This window comes from Lissotriton helveticus, chromosome 7, assembly GCF_964261635.1.
Source record: "Lissotriton helveticus chromosome 7, aLisHel1.1, whole genome shotgun sequence".
Lineage (NCBI taxonomy): Eukaryota > Metazoa > Chordata > Amphibia > Caudata > Salamandridae > Lissotriton > Lissotriton helveticus.
The window spans coordinates 1,539,734,063-1,539,748,842 of NC_136068.1; the positions used below are offsets into that span (position 1 = coordinate 1,539,734,063).

The 14,780-nt window shown below is 42.5% G+C and overlaps 1 long non-coding RNA gene across 1 annotated transcript in view; it reads right to left on the bottom strand.

The window, feature by feature from the left end:
• Positions 1-4,144: 4,144 nt before the first annotated feature.
• The window catches only part of LOC144767526 (uncharacterized), a 69,888-nt gene continuing 59,252 nt past the window's right edge, over positions 4,145-14,780 (bottom strand). The window contains exon 3 of the long non-coding RNA XR_013598241.1: positions 4,145-5,558. This is a non-coding gene — a long non-coding RNA (uncharacterized LOC144767526). The remainder of the gene's footprint in view (positions 5,559-14,780) is intronic.

Consider the following 14,780-nt stretch of genomic DNA (forward strand, 5'->3'; position numbering starts at 1 on the left):
GGAAAGCGTTGAGTGGGTGGGTGCAGGGTCAGGTCCTGGTGGAGAGCTTTGGGTGGGTGGGTGCAGGGTCAGGGGCCTGGTGGAGAGCGTTGAGTGGGTGGGTGCAGGGTCAGGTCCTGGTGGAGAGCTTTGGGTGGGTGGGTGCAGGGTCAGGGGCCTGGTGGAGAGCGTTGAGTGGGTGGGTGCAGGGTGAGAGGCCTGGTGGGGAGCTTTGGGTGGGTGGGTGCAGGGTCAGGGTCCTGGTGGAGAGCGTTGGGTGGGTGAGGGCAGGGTTACGGGCCTTTACTACGTCATCTGATTCAATGCTCCCCAAAAGCAGCACAAGGCCCCCTACCAAGTATTTTTTTGCAGTTTTATATGGCGCAAACTCCACCCGAAGGCATCAGAGCGCTTTACATTAGCACCAGTCGCGTTGTAGATGGACACATTCATTTTTAGGCATGGGGAGACCATCATGCTTTTGAAATGGTGCCATTGTTCCAGGTGGCAGCCCCCTCCATTGGGTGGGAAGGGTGCAAGGGGGTGGCCGAGAAGGGTGCAAGGCAGAGGGGAAAAGGGTGCAAGGCAGAGAGGAGAAGGGTGCATGGTAGAGAGGAGAAGGGTGCATGGTAGAGAAGGGTGCATGGAGGAGGGGAGAAGGGTGCAAGGAAGAGGGGAGAAGGGTGCAAGGCAGAGAGGAGAAGGGTGCAAGGCAGAGGGCAGAAGGGTGCAAGGCAGAGGGGAGAAGGGTGCAAGGCAGAGGGGAGAAGGGTGCAAGGCAGAGGGGAGAAGGGTGCAAGGCAGAGGGGAGAAGGGTGCAAGGCAGAGGGGAGAAGGGTGCAAGGCAGAGGGGAAAAGGGTGCAAGGCAGAGAGGAGAAGGGTGCATGGTAGAGAGGAGAAGGGTGCATGGTAGAGAGGAGAAGGGTGCATGGTAGAGAAGGGTGCATGGAGGAGGGGAGAAGGGTGCAAGGAAGAGGGGAGAAGGGTGCAAGGTAGAGAAGGATGCATAGTAGAGAGGAGAAGGGTGCATGGTAGAGAGGAGAAGGGTACAAGGCAGAGGGGAGAAGGGTGCAAGGCAGAGGGGAGAAGGGTGCAAGGCAGAGAGGAGAAGGGTGCAAGGCAGAGGGCAGAAGGGTGCAAGGCAGAGGGGAGAAGGGTGCAAGGCAGAGGGGAGAAGGGTGCAAGGCAGAGGGGAGAAGGGTGCAAGGCAGAGGGGAGAAGGGTGCAAGGCAGAGGGGAGAAAGGTGGTTCCCAAAGGGTGCGCCGCGGCACCCCGGCGCGCGGGTAAAATGGTGGGGAGCCACAGCCAACTGCCAATTAGGTCAAGGGAGCCACGGGTCAAAAAAGTTTGGGAACCACTGAACCATCTGACCCAACCAATTCAACTCACCACTAGGGACACTGATTGAAGCAATCTAGGAGTTATGAGAGACACAAGCCTAACTCACAAAATGCACTTTTCACCTCATGCACGCTCTTTGATGCATCTTGCCTCTAAGGTAAAAGCCACCACTGCTCTTGTAACATCCTTTCTAGACCAAACAAATTGTCTATACCTTGGGGCCCACATCTTCCTACTCGGAAGGCTGGAAAGCATCCAAAGTGAGGCAAGATAGCTCCTATACATTTGCCTATAGCAATCATCTCACTAGGGCTGCAAACACTTCACTGGATCTCTATGCTGTGCATTCAAGGCACTCTCTATTGCCCCCATGGCCAACCATAAAAAGGGCCTAGCCTTCATTAAAGTAATACTCCAATTATGCTTACTGATCCTAAACCTCAGAGTGGGCTACTAGTAGGTCACACACTCTCCCAGAAGGCATGCATCCTCTGTAGAAGCAGCACAATTATAAGATTCCTTTAATGCAAAACCAAGAAATAGCTGCAAACCCTTGGAATTCAGGAAGAAGTTAAGACCTGGCTCTTCCCAAACAGAGAATGCAGAATTACAATGATAAATGAAGAGAACCAATCGACCACAGAAGGAAGATATTTATATCAGATTTACCATCTCCTCAAAAGAACGAGAACCTATTCCCCACTAACACAGTAGGCACGCTCACATGCACATGTGCAGTTACATAAGCACAGCACCATGAGTTCAGCAATGCACTCCACATCACATAACACCAAAACACTTCATACAAAGGACACACTCCCAAACCACACTCTTCCAGCCAGACACAATAATAATTAAAGCTATAATGTTTTACGCACTATTCTCATTTGCTCACTACGTGCTTTAGTGCAGCAAAATAGGATATTAGAAGAGCACTACTGTGGTCATTATGAATGACAGCAAAGCTATTCTCCATAGGCCTCACTACAAACCAACATACTTTCAATCAAGCATAACACATGTTGCAGCGTGCTATTCATTGACTAATACCCTTCAATGCATTTTCAAATGTATTGTGCACTACATAAAACTCAACTACAATACAATGTCCTAGTGCTCATAAATAAATGCCACATGGTGGGCTTCAAAACTAATACTTACTGTACAGGTTCAAATCCTTAGAACTCACTTTCAAGCTAATATGGATCACACAATAACTTGTAACAAATTATAATGCCTCCAAATAATTATAGGAAACATGAGCTGTAGTGTGCTGGAGATTGCAATCTATTAAGTCTACCCTACAAATGCTTTCCAATTTGGCGCACAGGACCAAACATGGGTTGGAATCAGATTTATCTGTGTTCCAAGGATGTCGTAGGAGGGTAAAACTTGAAACTGCAAAAAGGCTGAAAGCTCAGGCTTCCAGGTAACTTTCACCTCACCTGTGGAAAATAAAGTTGCTCTCTACCTCAAAGTACCAATCAATACATATATGTCTGCAACAATTAACCTCTTGAATTGTGCTGAACTTGTTATATGTTATATCCAACCCACATACTACTAGGACAATAAAAGAAACATCTGGAAAGCAACCACGACCCATACTTAAACTTATGTTACAGGTGTCTACCAATAGTACATTGTGTTGTGTTTTAGCATTTGTATAAAGCGTATAGTACATTGTGTTGTCTTTTAGCATATGTATAAAGCTTAAGACCCTCGATGAGGCCATAAAACGAAATTATAATCAGTTTCTTCAAAATCACTCCAGAGTGTTTGTGGTTAGAAGGTTGTTTCTTGATCTGATATGTCCAATGACACAGGTGCTGCTGGAAGTAAGAGCTGCAGCTATAGTAATGCCACTTTTTCTGTGTCATGACATGGTCTGACTATAACTGCAAGAGGGTGAAAACCATTTGCATAAACAGTATCAATGTGCCTCCACGGCTAAAAGTACACACCAGTGACCATGCACTGCTATGAAAGTACTTATTTGTTATTTTATCAACACAGTGACATAGGCAGAATGTAAGGAATTTGAGTGAAGAATCCCCCAGTTACTTCCTTGCGAGGGGTGCATCTTTAGGTGCAATCCTCTACTTTGCCGTAGTAAGATTTGGTTATCACTAAAATAAAACAAACACAACTCACATGTAATTTGAGAGAATAGAAATTCAGAAAGATAAGCTACATTCTTAGAAGTCAATAGTAAGGCACAATCCTTCCATGCCAATAGTATCGAAGGAAATACCTCCCAAAACATAATAAAAATCAAATAACGAAAAAGTAAATAATGGATGTAAAAACATTGACCATGGGTTCAGCCTGGTCCTGGAACTAGTACAACGCAGAAAAACATGAAGATGTTCCATAGTAAAATAATACCAACATTTTCCGAACATTATCCAGCAACTTTAGAGCCAGCTGATGTTCAGGGTATTCCAGAGGTGTGGATAAGGTTGATGGTGGATACTCTTATCTGAAAACTTGGTTATCGAGTATTCCTTGAGCTGGAAGATTGCTTGCAAGTATAGAATAATGTGGAGTGAAGAGCATCAAAAAAAGACTAATATAAGTGGAGAATGAAGGTATTCAGGTTAAACAGGGAAAAAAGGGTGTAGCAACCAGTAGTTTCCCCTATCTTTAAAACATTTTAGTTATGTACGTATCTCACAATTGACCTTGTAGGCTTAGATCCGGTTACTCATGCGTAATATTACCCCACAGATGTATAATATTAGGTATGAACGGTGAGGAGTGTGTGTATGCTGAAAAAACACATACACCTCAGTCTGTGAGCGTCCATAAACTTATCCATAACTGCTTCCTTTCCTGGAAATCTTTGAAGGTTTCAACTAGTCAGGAGATGTGAGTAAATAGCATGCTAGGGTGTGATGGGTAACCGACTACTCCTAAATTGTGTGGAGGGGGAAGGGATTCATCCTTGGAAAAAAAATATGTGCAGATGCACAGCTGCTATGCCTTTGTACAATTCCACATTGGAGACATGCCAATACACTCAAATGCCCCATGAAATCTGCGACTGGTGCAGCTTTCATGTAAGGTTTGTAAATTTCCAAAAACATAAAGGTGAGTTTAAATGGGAGAATACATTTCTGAACGTACATTTAAATTTTTTTATGGCACATCATCATGCAGTATTTTTATGAGTGACAATGTTATTTCTGGCTATGCCAACCTGAATGACATGGAACTTGCTCCAAATAATGCGTTTGATGAGCACCACCAATGACATGGAACTTGCTCCAACTAATGCGTTTGATGAGCACCACCAATGACATGGAACTTGCTCCAACTAATGCGTTTGATGAGCACCACCAATGACATGGAACTTGCTCCAACTAATGCGTTTGATGAGCACCACCAATGACATGGAACTTGCTCCAACTAATGCGGTTGATGAGCACCACCAATGACATGGAACTTGCTCCAACTAATGTGCTAATGTAGTTCCCTGAATTTCGGATGACAGCCAATAAGATGTGAGTTCATCCCAGCCAACACCCCCTCTACAGTTGCCTCAGCCTTGGTACATTATGAAAGTATCAACTCACTCACACAACTGCCCACCTCAATCTCTTCATTTTTTAGGGAACAGGACTAGTTCAGAGTCAGAGGTGTTTAACCACCAGGCAGAATTATCTCAATTTCGTTGTGCTGGTGTTTTACCCCAGCGGCATAAACACACCTAGTCTTAAAGCAGTTTAAATAAAAATAAAAAAATTACATTTGATGCTAAAGTATAGAATATGGATCCAGCACTCTTTCCATAAAAAGTTAGAAACATTGATTTTTAACTAAGTGCAATTTGTATGTAAACCTCAGATTATTAAAAAAATATTGCCTTCATTGATCATTCTACCTTGGCCTAAATATGATGTTGCAACTACATTTTAACTATGTGCAATTACACAGGATACAATCTCTTTCCACAACATACATCTCTATAAATATTCCATTTTGTATCCTGAAAATACACCACACAAGAATAGCAGAAAAATATTAAACAAGTTGTAGTTTCCTTCCATCGCACCCTCCACAGGATGAAGTGGCTTGCCTTACAGTTTCTTTTAACCGGCTGATCCAGAGCATGATCTACATCATCTTAGCAGCATACAGTACTGAAGAGGCCTCTGTCCAGTGAAGTTACATGATATACTTAGTTTTCTCCTACTTCCACAGACAGAAGAGACTGCAGCTTCCTCAGATGCTCTGTGGGAAGAAAACAAAGCAAACTGAGTTACTTTTACCTAGGCGAAAAAACAGCTCTGTGAATTATAAAGAATAAACTGAGACAAAAAAGAGAATATGGTGGAGTTCTCAAACTTCAGACCACATAATGTGCTCAAACCTAATTTTAAACTCCTTGGAAATCCTTGTAACTGGTGCCTAATCATATCTTTAGAGGCAACTTAATGAAAACAATACTGGTAAATTCCGTTTAATCTGACTTTGAAATTTTTACTTTTAGGGCCAGATGTACGACCCTTTTTTGTACTTGTAAATGGGAGATCAGCCCGTTTGCGAACGCAAAAAAGGGTAATGGCATGTACAAACGCTATTTTGCGTGTCACTGACTCGCAAAATAGCGTTTGCGACTCTCGCTGTTAGGAAGAGGCATCCCTTCCTAATAGCAAGACTCTCTGCCATGAGTTTACCACCTACTCAGGTAGGTGGTAAACCACTCGCAAACAGGAAGGAGTACCCAGGCGAACCCTTCTCCTTTGTGAGTGTGAGAGAAAATATTTTTTAAGAGCTGGCGACGCAATTTGCGAGTCGCAAAATGCAAGCGTCGTACACCTGGCCCTTAGTGATTTGACTTCATATGCCTCTTTACACTTAGAAGGTGGTGCATCTCACCTGAAGAAAGACGGGCAACTGCGAGGAGGAATGTACCATCTATCAAAAAAAGTGGAATCTGAGAGGGACCGAGGCTACGGTGGTGAGAAAACCCCACTGTTAGAGACGGATGGTCACAGTCAGCGGGCTGGCTGGGCCACACAGGCAGTCCCCAGGTATATGCATTCCACCCCTTATGCAATCAGCTCAGCACTGAATCCAGAAGTTAAAAGGGTGTACACGTCCCAGAAATACACCAACACTTTGATGGTTTAAATGTGTGCAATGTGCACACTTCTTCACCTCCACATTACCCACAAAATTGAAACACTGTCTTCTTATATACATTTGATTTTCTATTGAATGTGGGCTCACAACTATGTTCTATACGCAGCATGCCATATTTATTAGATATTGCGTTTAAATTCCAATATCCTGTGAACCACCTTACTTTTTTTTTATATGACCTCGTCAATGATCTAAAGAAAAACTGGTCGCTTTCCTAACAGAGCTATTACTCTGAAAGTGCAGTAGGGCTTGGCCAAAGTCAACCGTATGACAGGTGGTGCAACTGGAATATCTAACCACTCTGTATTGTATAAGTGATCTGCTTAACAAACACTTATGGCCCAAAACCAGATTGACTGGAAGAGATTGCAGTGGATTGGACATTTTATTTTAAAAAGGCAGGAGAAAAACAGTAAATATGTGAGTAAATTATTATTATTACTCTTCTAAAGTAACATAAGGCACATAACAGATCTCTTTCCACTTTCATGCTATAATTAGAGTTCTGTTCAATCAATCAGTCACATAACATTTTGCCAGTAAAAACTGGCATAAAAAGTATTCTACACAAACAAATTCATCCATAATTTCCACACTGTATCACATAAAATCAAGTTTAAAAGGGCAATTTAACAATATAGAGCTAAAAAAGTTACAAAGTAGTAAGCCTTGGTTTGTTAAAATGACTCCTAGTTTATGAGCTAAGACCCCTTTAAGTGTACATAAGAGATCACATTTAAGCAGTTAATCTCCTCTTCTTTAAAACACATAAGTAAAACGAAGCCGTTCAAAAGCATGTAAAAGGATTCAGTAACTTCTTGAGGTAATGGAGGGCTAGGCGACATTGTCTAAAATTCACGTTACGCATAAGAGGGAGTATACATCTTTCTTTCATAAATATAATCTTTTCAAAATAATATAAAATGTAGGTCATTCTGCCTAGACTGCCTGTTACAAGAACAAAGAGGGAGTCACATATATTTTCGATAGATGACCTAACATTAAATGAATGTAATTTAATTGAAATCTTAATAATATATATCAATATTGTACATGTGCAACAAATAACAGGCAAGAAAAATTCATATTGTTCATATTAGGTACCATATGATATTGTCTGACAGTACAACGTTTACAATTAATATCAAAGCTCTTCTCATCAAAGTGGACTAATAGCCGGACCTTTGGATCGGTTTTTGTTACTATTGTGCATGAACTCGGGTGCGTATATAGGTTATATAAACCTTTAATGTGTTGTGTGGTCTCAATATATTTAAGCCATTTTATATTCCCTACGCCATCCAGGTTCAGGGAGTCCATTATGATGTGTCTGGTTAAGGCTAAGGTTTCCTTTCGCCACATTGAATGCCACAAAATGATTGGGGCCATACGGATCTTATCTGTAATGTATGGAATGTTCAACTAACGATGACAAATATATTTGGCACAGAATTGTAGTAAAGAAGCCAATTTTTTCAAAAAGCTGCCCTGCAGTTTAGAAGTATCAGATGCGGCCCAGACAGCTGCCCCATAAAAGGCAACCGATACTGTTTTTGCGGCATATCTCTTCTTAACCTCTAAAGGTTAGGTTCCCAGTTGTTTTTATAAATCTAAAAAGGCCTCTTATACTTTTTTGCATTAGATGTGCTCTGTTTACTATCATATTTCACCAATTACTTTCCCTATCAAACATAATCCCTAGATTATTAAAAACATCCACATTAGCCCTTTGATGTACATTCTAGTTTGCTTCTGTAGTCTAGTGCCTGCCACAAGAACAAACAACTTGTTATGATTAACTTTCAAGTCCAAATTATACATAAATCCTACATACCCCTCTGAGTCGCTGGAGTGCGTTGGGGGTTCGTGCCAGCAGTACAGCGTCGTTTGCATAGAGGAGTATCGGGACTAGGCTTGAGTTAGTAGGTGGGACAACTGTAGTAGATCCTAATAAAGCTAACTGAACAGCGTTCGTATGAAGTGAGAATAAAAAAGGGGCCAAAACGCACCCTTGCCCCACCCCCCATGTGATTCTAGAGTGTCTAGTGCATTCGTCATTCTTTCCAAATCGAACTCAGACCTCAGCCTCAGAATATTTTCGGGGAGTTGACTCCCAAAGACTCCAAAATTGCCCATTACTTGGAATGCGTTACACAATCGAAGGCTGCTGTCATATCCATAAACGCCATGTATAGGTTCCCATACTTGGCCACCGTATACTTTGCTATTATTAGATTTAGACTGAGGTACTGTTCAGTCTGAACGAAATCACAAAATGCTAGAGGAAAATTATTTTCCCATTTGATCTCCATAAGATAGGTATAAATGCATGTCACACTTACTTAAATGAGAAAATGTCATGACCCACAAAATTGAACTATGGAGAACTGGCATAGTGCAGAATTATGGGAGTTGAAGTTTAGGGTGTTGCATACGAGAAGGGGAGGGGTTTGTAAGATATATTAAGGGAAACAGATGTGAGAACATCGATAGATGGTTTTTGAAATAGCAGGAAAGCAGCGAGGACATACTTTGAAGGTACAAGAGTGTCTTTAAGTGGTTTGGCTTAACGGTCAGTGGGTAACCGGGTGTTAGATAGCGGGGCTATATATATTTACTACGATATGATTTATAATGTTTGATTAAGAGTAGGAGGATCGTAGTTTTTCATATTTAGGTCTTACGGTTTTTGGTTATTAGAGGGAAAACGTCTAAGGAAGCATTTATGAACATGTCGAATACCAAATATGTTCTATGTTTTGAATGTTTAAAATACACAGTCTAAAGTCATTGTTTATGTTTGTAGTGAAACCCCTGACGAAGGGCGATGAAAGAAGCCCGAAATGCATTTGGAAATACATACTACGGAGGATGATATTTGTATATGTCCTGCTGTCGTGAAAAGGCCTGGATGGGCATACCTTCAGCATCAGATTTTAATACAATTTACGAATTCCATGTGACACGATGAGTTTAAAAACAAAAAAAAAATTGATACAACATGAATAAAGTGATCAAATGGATTACAATTGTGGCAGATATTCTTTATGATGCAACAGCGCTTCCGGAACGGGAGCTACCACGTTCCCCGTTAATTGGATAGTGCAGAATAGGGCAGCGCTGCAAGTTTTCTTGCTCCGCAGCCCTATGTCAATGTGAAAGGGCAGGAATGCACTACATTTAAGAAATACAGTGCATTCCTGTCCTTTCCCCCTGCACTGGTGCACAATGTGCTTCCAAGTACCAACACATGCACACTTGCACCAAGGTGCAAGAGTGTCTGCGTTGCATACATGATTTGTTATTACGCAGGTAGGGGCACCTTCCTACACAGAAACACTCCTGAGAGGTGTTTTCCGCTTTCAATGTGTGTTGCCGAATGCAGCACACATGGAAAGAGTAAAAAACGAGGAGAAAGTTACACCTGCTCTGGAGAGGCGTAAGGTTTTAGCACTGCCCCAGGTTTACATGGTTAAGTAAATCTGGGGAAGCGTCAAAATCCATGGGTGTTGCATGGGAAAACCCACTGCAACATCCATGGAACGCCTCCCTGGTACAAAGTAAGGTAACACAGAGACTTGCGCTGCTATGTATTACTCCATATCCAGGAGGCGAGGAAAAGCCATACAAAGTGGCTTTAGTTGGCTCATAGATATAGTTGAGAGGTTTGTGCCGCCGGAGAATCAGAAAAAGTGACTTTCCGGCAGCACAAGCCTCTCTTATAAATAACACTATATAGATGTTTGAGTTGCCCCATTATCACCAGATTCACTGCCCTCTTTCTCATGTGAGCCAGTTAAAGAATGTCAGCCATGTTAGTGGTTTTTAAACCTTTGTGATAGTGCAGTCAGACACAGCGAGAACTCCAAGGTCTGTATAACCCTCTGCAGGGGTATCAGTTAGAGAACATGTCCGTCCGAGGAACTGGGAGAGAGCAATGTAAGACAAATCCAGGACCAAATTTGCCCTCTAGGTGGATTTGTCTCATTCAGTGGAGCCGTTTAAAGACTTCCTCTTTCTTGGCACACATTTTAAATTAAGGTTTATCTCCCAAAACCTTATACCTATTCTCATAATTTACTAAACTGGTCAGTGGAGGTACTTGCGACACACAAAGATAGCAAAATTCGATATCTGTTAAAATCCTGCAGGCTCTGGAGTACTTAGACCCTTGTTAACACAACATCCTGCATTTGAAGAACCCAATGATTTAGACACTTCTGGGTTTGCTCCGTTGGAGTGTTTCATGCTGGATAACGGTGGGACGACAGCAGATTGGGAGCACGTGGGGGAGATCCATTGTATCTTGAAGTACCGAGAGCAGGAAGACGAGTCCTCAAGTGATGGATGACTAGGAAAAAAATCTGGGTTCTTCGCGAGCTTAGCACAAAGTGCGCAACCTGCTGCAATCGAGCAGCTGCAAAAAACTGTTGGGGAGCTACTTCGATGGGGTGTAAGCTGCAGTACCTCTCCTTGTTGCCTGCAGCCAGCCCTGGAGCGAGCAGAATGCATGGGGAAAACTGCTATGCTACTCTAGAGAAACAACACTGATGCCTACTAGAAACTGCTCCCCGAGACACTCTGGAAGCGGAACCAGCACTGTGCATGATCCATATTTGAGAAGTAATGGGAGAGTGGTGGGAGTAAAACAACTCAGGCACAGCAACAGGGGCGTGGAATTTAATGAAAAATCTACTTGTCCATGGGGCAGGTTACTTCATAAATCCACTTGTGTAACAGAATCTACTTGTCCCTTTTATGCCATGTAATTCAGCGACAAATTATGGCAGCATTCTAATTGAATAAGAGCTCCGATATGGCCTCTCTGATTATGCCAGGTCTCCCTTGTGTTGCCACTTTTCCGCGGATCTACATACTGGATCTGAAGGTAATGGTAAGCAATAGGTAAGCAATAGTTCCAGGGTTGTAATGCCATTTTGAGTCTGTGCACACCTACTAATTTACATGTTTTAAAGGTTTTCACCAACTCTTCTCTAATCTTTTCCTGTACTGAGAAAGATCAGAAATGTTCTCCTCGTAAAACGTCTTCCAGGGCAGTGTTGGGAAAAAAGTAGTTGTAGGGAAAGTGGACTTGGAAACACTAAGATATTCGTATGAGTAAATTTACACCTGCATATTTGCTCATGCTAAAATGCAGTACACAAATATTTTCTAGGAGTACAATATCTTGGGCTCTTCTGTAAATGCTTGTGAATTCTCGAAAGCCATATATCTGCAACCAATGCAAGCACTTATACCATTGGTGGACTTCTGAGACTTTCTTTAAAAATTGGGCCCTTAATTAGGTCTGGAGTTTACCATGAACTTTTGTGTTTATTTAAATTCTGTCTCTCTCTCTCTCTATTTCTATCTATCCGCTAGCTTCACTGTGAGTGACAGCATTCTGCATGTTACAAGGAGCATATCGACACAAAGTAGTTTTTTCAGTGCCAGAAACTACTGTGGCAAAGTGTGCTTTTTGAGACCAAAAACTATTTTAGCTGTTGCCAATGTTTGTTATGTTATGTTATGTTATGTTAATGTTATTTTTATAGTGCACAGCTGCCCCAGCAAAGGGGCGTCCTGGCGCTTAGACAGGTACCGTAACATAACACACAGAATGTAAGAAGGAAAGGGGAGGCGGCTACTGGGAAAGAGGGAACAGGAAAGTTTTAATGGCCCGCCTAAAAAGGGACAAATCGTTCAGAGCTCGAATGTGTACAGGGAGGGAGTTCCACAACCCCGCAGCAAGAACCCGGTAAGAGCGGCCACCCATTCTACTGAGTTTGAAACGGGGGCAGACCACCAGATGAAGAGCCTCTGATGATGAGGGTCTGCCAGCTCCCACTCCAATAAGGTTTTACAAAACCTTATGTTATAAAAAGTGACGCATTGACAAAACAAAAAGGCTGACCACCAATTTTAGACCTAGTGGCTTTGCCAAAGCTTGTTTATTTTTGTTTTCCATAATCTTAATTAAACTGATTACACTGATTTTTCATTATGAATATTTTTGGGGAAGATAAGCATACATCAACACATTTTACTAAATGATGCTGCAAAGAAATGGTACCTAAAATTTCACAGTAGTTTAGCGAAAAGTTCCTAAGGACAAAATACACATGAAAACTTGTTGCCCTTTATGTCCTGGGTGTCGGGGTATAAGAATTCCATATACCTGCAGCAACAAACAAGCTGAAAAGAATGATTGGACTGAATAAACAGTAAGAACTCAGGGTCAGTCTGCTTCACATACCCAGGTCATGGCAATACTTTGAATTCGTAACGGATAGCGTAAAGGGCGGGAGACAAGCCCTATCTTGGACAGAAAAATAGAAACAGTTTAAGTACATTGTCCAAACCTTATAAACCAGCAAGCTGCACAATGCCCCAGGAATCTAGTACTCCAAGATGGGCAAACTTAATCTCACAAATTTAACGTTTGCTCCACTTACAAGGACCATAACATGAAAGACAACGGAGCACCTCAAACCAAGGCAATAAGGAGGACCAGGAAATTCAAACGCTGCTGCAAGAAATGAAGCAAAACCTCCAGACAAATAGGCAGAAAAAAAGGAAAATAGGTTGTCAAATGGACCGAATGTCACAGTGCCCAGACCGTCAAGCCTCGAGAAAGGACATGGCCAAGATATGTATTTCAGATATTGAAGATGATATGTCCACATGCAAGGGAAAGGACGTCAACTCCACAATTTTGGAAAACATCAAACCAAAGATTGAAGTCCTGGAAGTGTGGTATAGGCTCAAAACCATCAGAATTACCGGTTAAGCAGATTCAACCAATCATGGCCACCCTAAAATCTTTACTGTATCCCTCTTGGTAGACTTCTATGGCAAAGATACATTTTTCACGGTCTTGATTGTGGAAAGAGAGCACAGATTAAAGGCTGCAAGACCTGCCTCAAGAGAACTTCCTCGACCAACAATTGAGTGTCTGCCCGATTAAAGACACTGAGACACGGCTCTAAGTCTAGTTCGAGTGCCCCGATAATTAGTTCAGAATGGTGTCTCAATATCCCATTTTCTGATTTTACACCACATAAATAGGAGGCCACGAGATCATTCAATAGCACTTGAACTGGTAGTGCTGCCAGTCTAGTACAAATCTGAGATATTTTCTGTGCGCTGTGTGGATCGGAATATGGAGTAGGCGTCCTTGAGATCTAGGGTGACCAGGAAGTCGTTTAGTACCAGAAGTGCAAGGACTTGTTGGAGTGTGACCATGTGAAAATGGTCCGACTGTATGTAAATGTTTAGAGGCCTGAGGTCTAGGATGGGTCTTAAAGAGCCATCCTTCTTTGGTATTCGGAAATATAGTGAGTATACTCCTTTGTTTTTCTGATGCTCTGGAACTATTTCTATTGCATTTTTCTGCAGGAGGGATATTACCTCCTGTCTGAGTAGTGTTAAATGTTCTTGTGACATTGGACGTTGCTTGGGTGGTATGTTTGGGGGGTGGATGTTAGTTCTAGACAGTAACCTGACTGAATTATTTGGAGCACCCACCTGTCTGATGTGATGTTTTCCCAAGCTGGCAGGTATTGTGGAAGTCTTCCCCCAACAGGAGTGGAATGGGACTGGGGAAGGGGAAGGGAGTCATTGGGCAAGGGTAGAGGCAGAGCGGGAGTTGCTATTTTTACCTCTGCCTTTGTTATTGTTACCCCTGTAACCACCCCTTTGTTAGCCCTTGCTGTAAGTGGACTGTGTAGGGGCTTTGTACGAGGTAGAAGCTGTGTCCGAAGAGTATCCCCTGGTGGCACCTCGATAGGATGAGCGACGAAATGAACGTCTCGGAGCCTGCGACTGCGGGCTTCCATAGATTTGGCGGTATCTGTATCCTTTTTTATTTTTTCAAGTGATACATCTACGTTAGGTGTTGCTCATCAAAGGGTTGATTAAGAATGGCACTTTGTACTTCAGGTTTGAACCCTGATATGCGTAGCCAGGTATATCTAGTTAATAGGTTGCTGGTGTGAACTGCCCTAGAGGCAGTATCTGCTGCAGCCAGTGCACACCGAATAGAGGTGTTTGTGATGTTTTTCCCCTCTTGGATAAGTTCATTTGCCCTATTTTTGTTCTTATCCGGGAGGTGCCTCATTAATGATTTTAATTCGTCATAATGTGCCCTGTCGTATCTGGCTAATAATGCCTGTGTATTGGCGATACGCCACATGTTTGCTGCTTGAGACGCTGTTCTTTTCCCTGATGCGTCAAGTAGCTTAGACTCTTTATCTGGTGGTGGAACTATCAACTGTTTGTGAGTTTGCTCTCTTGCGTGCATTGGAA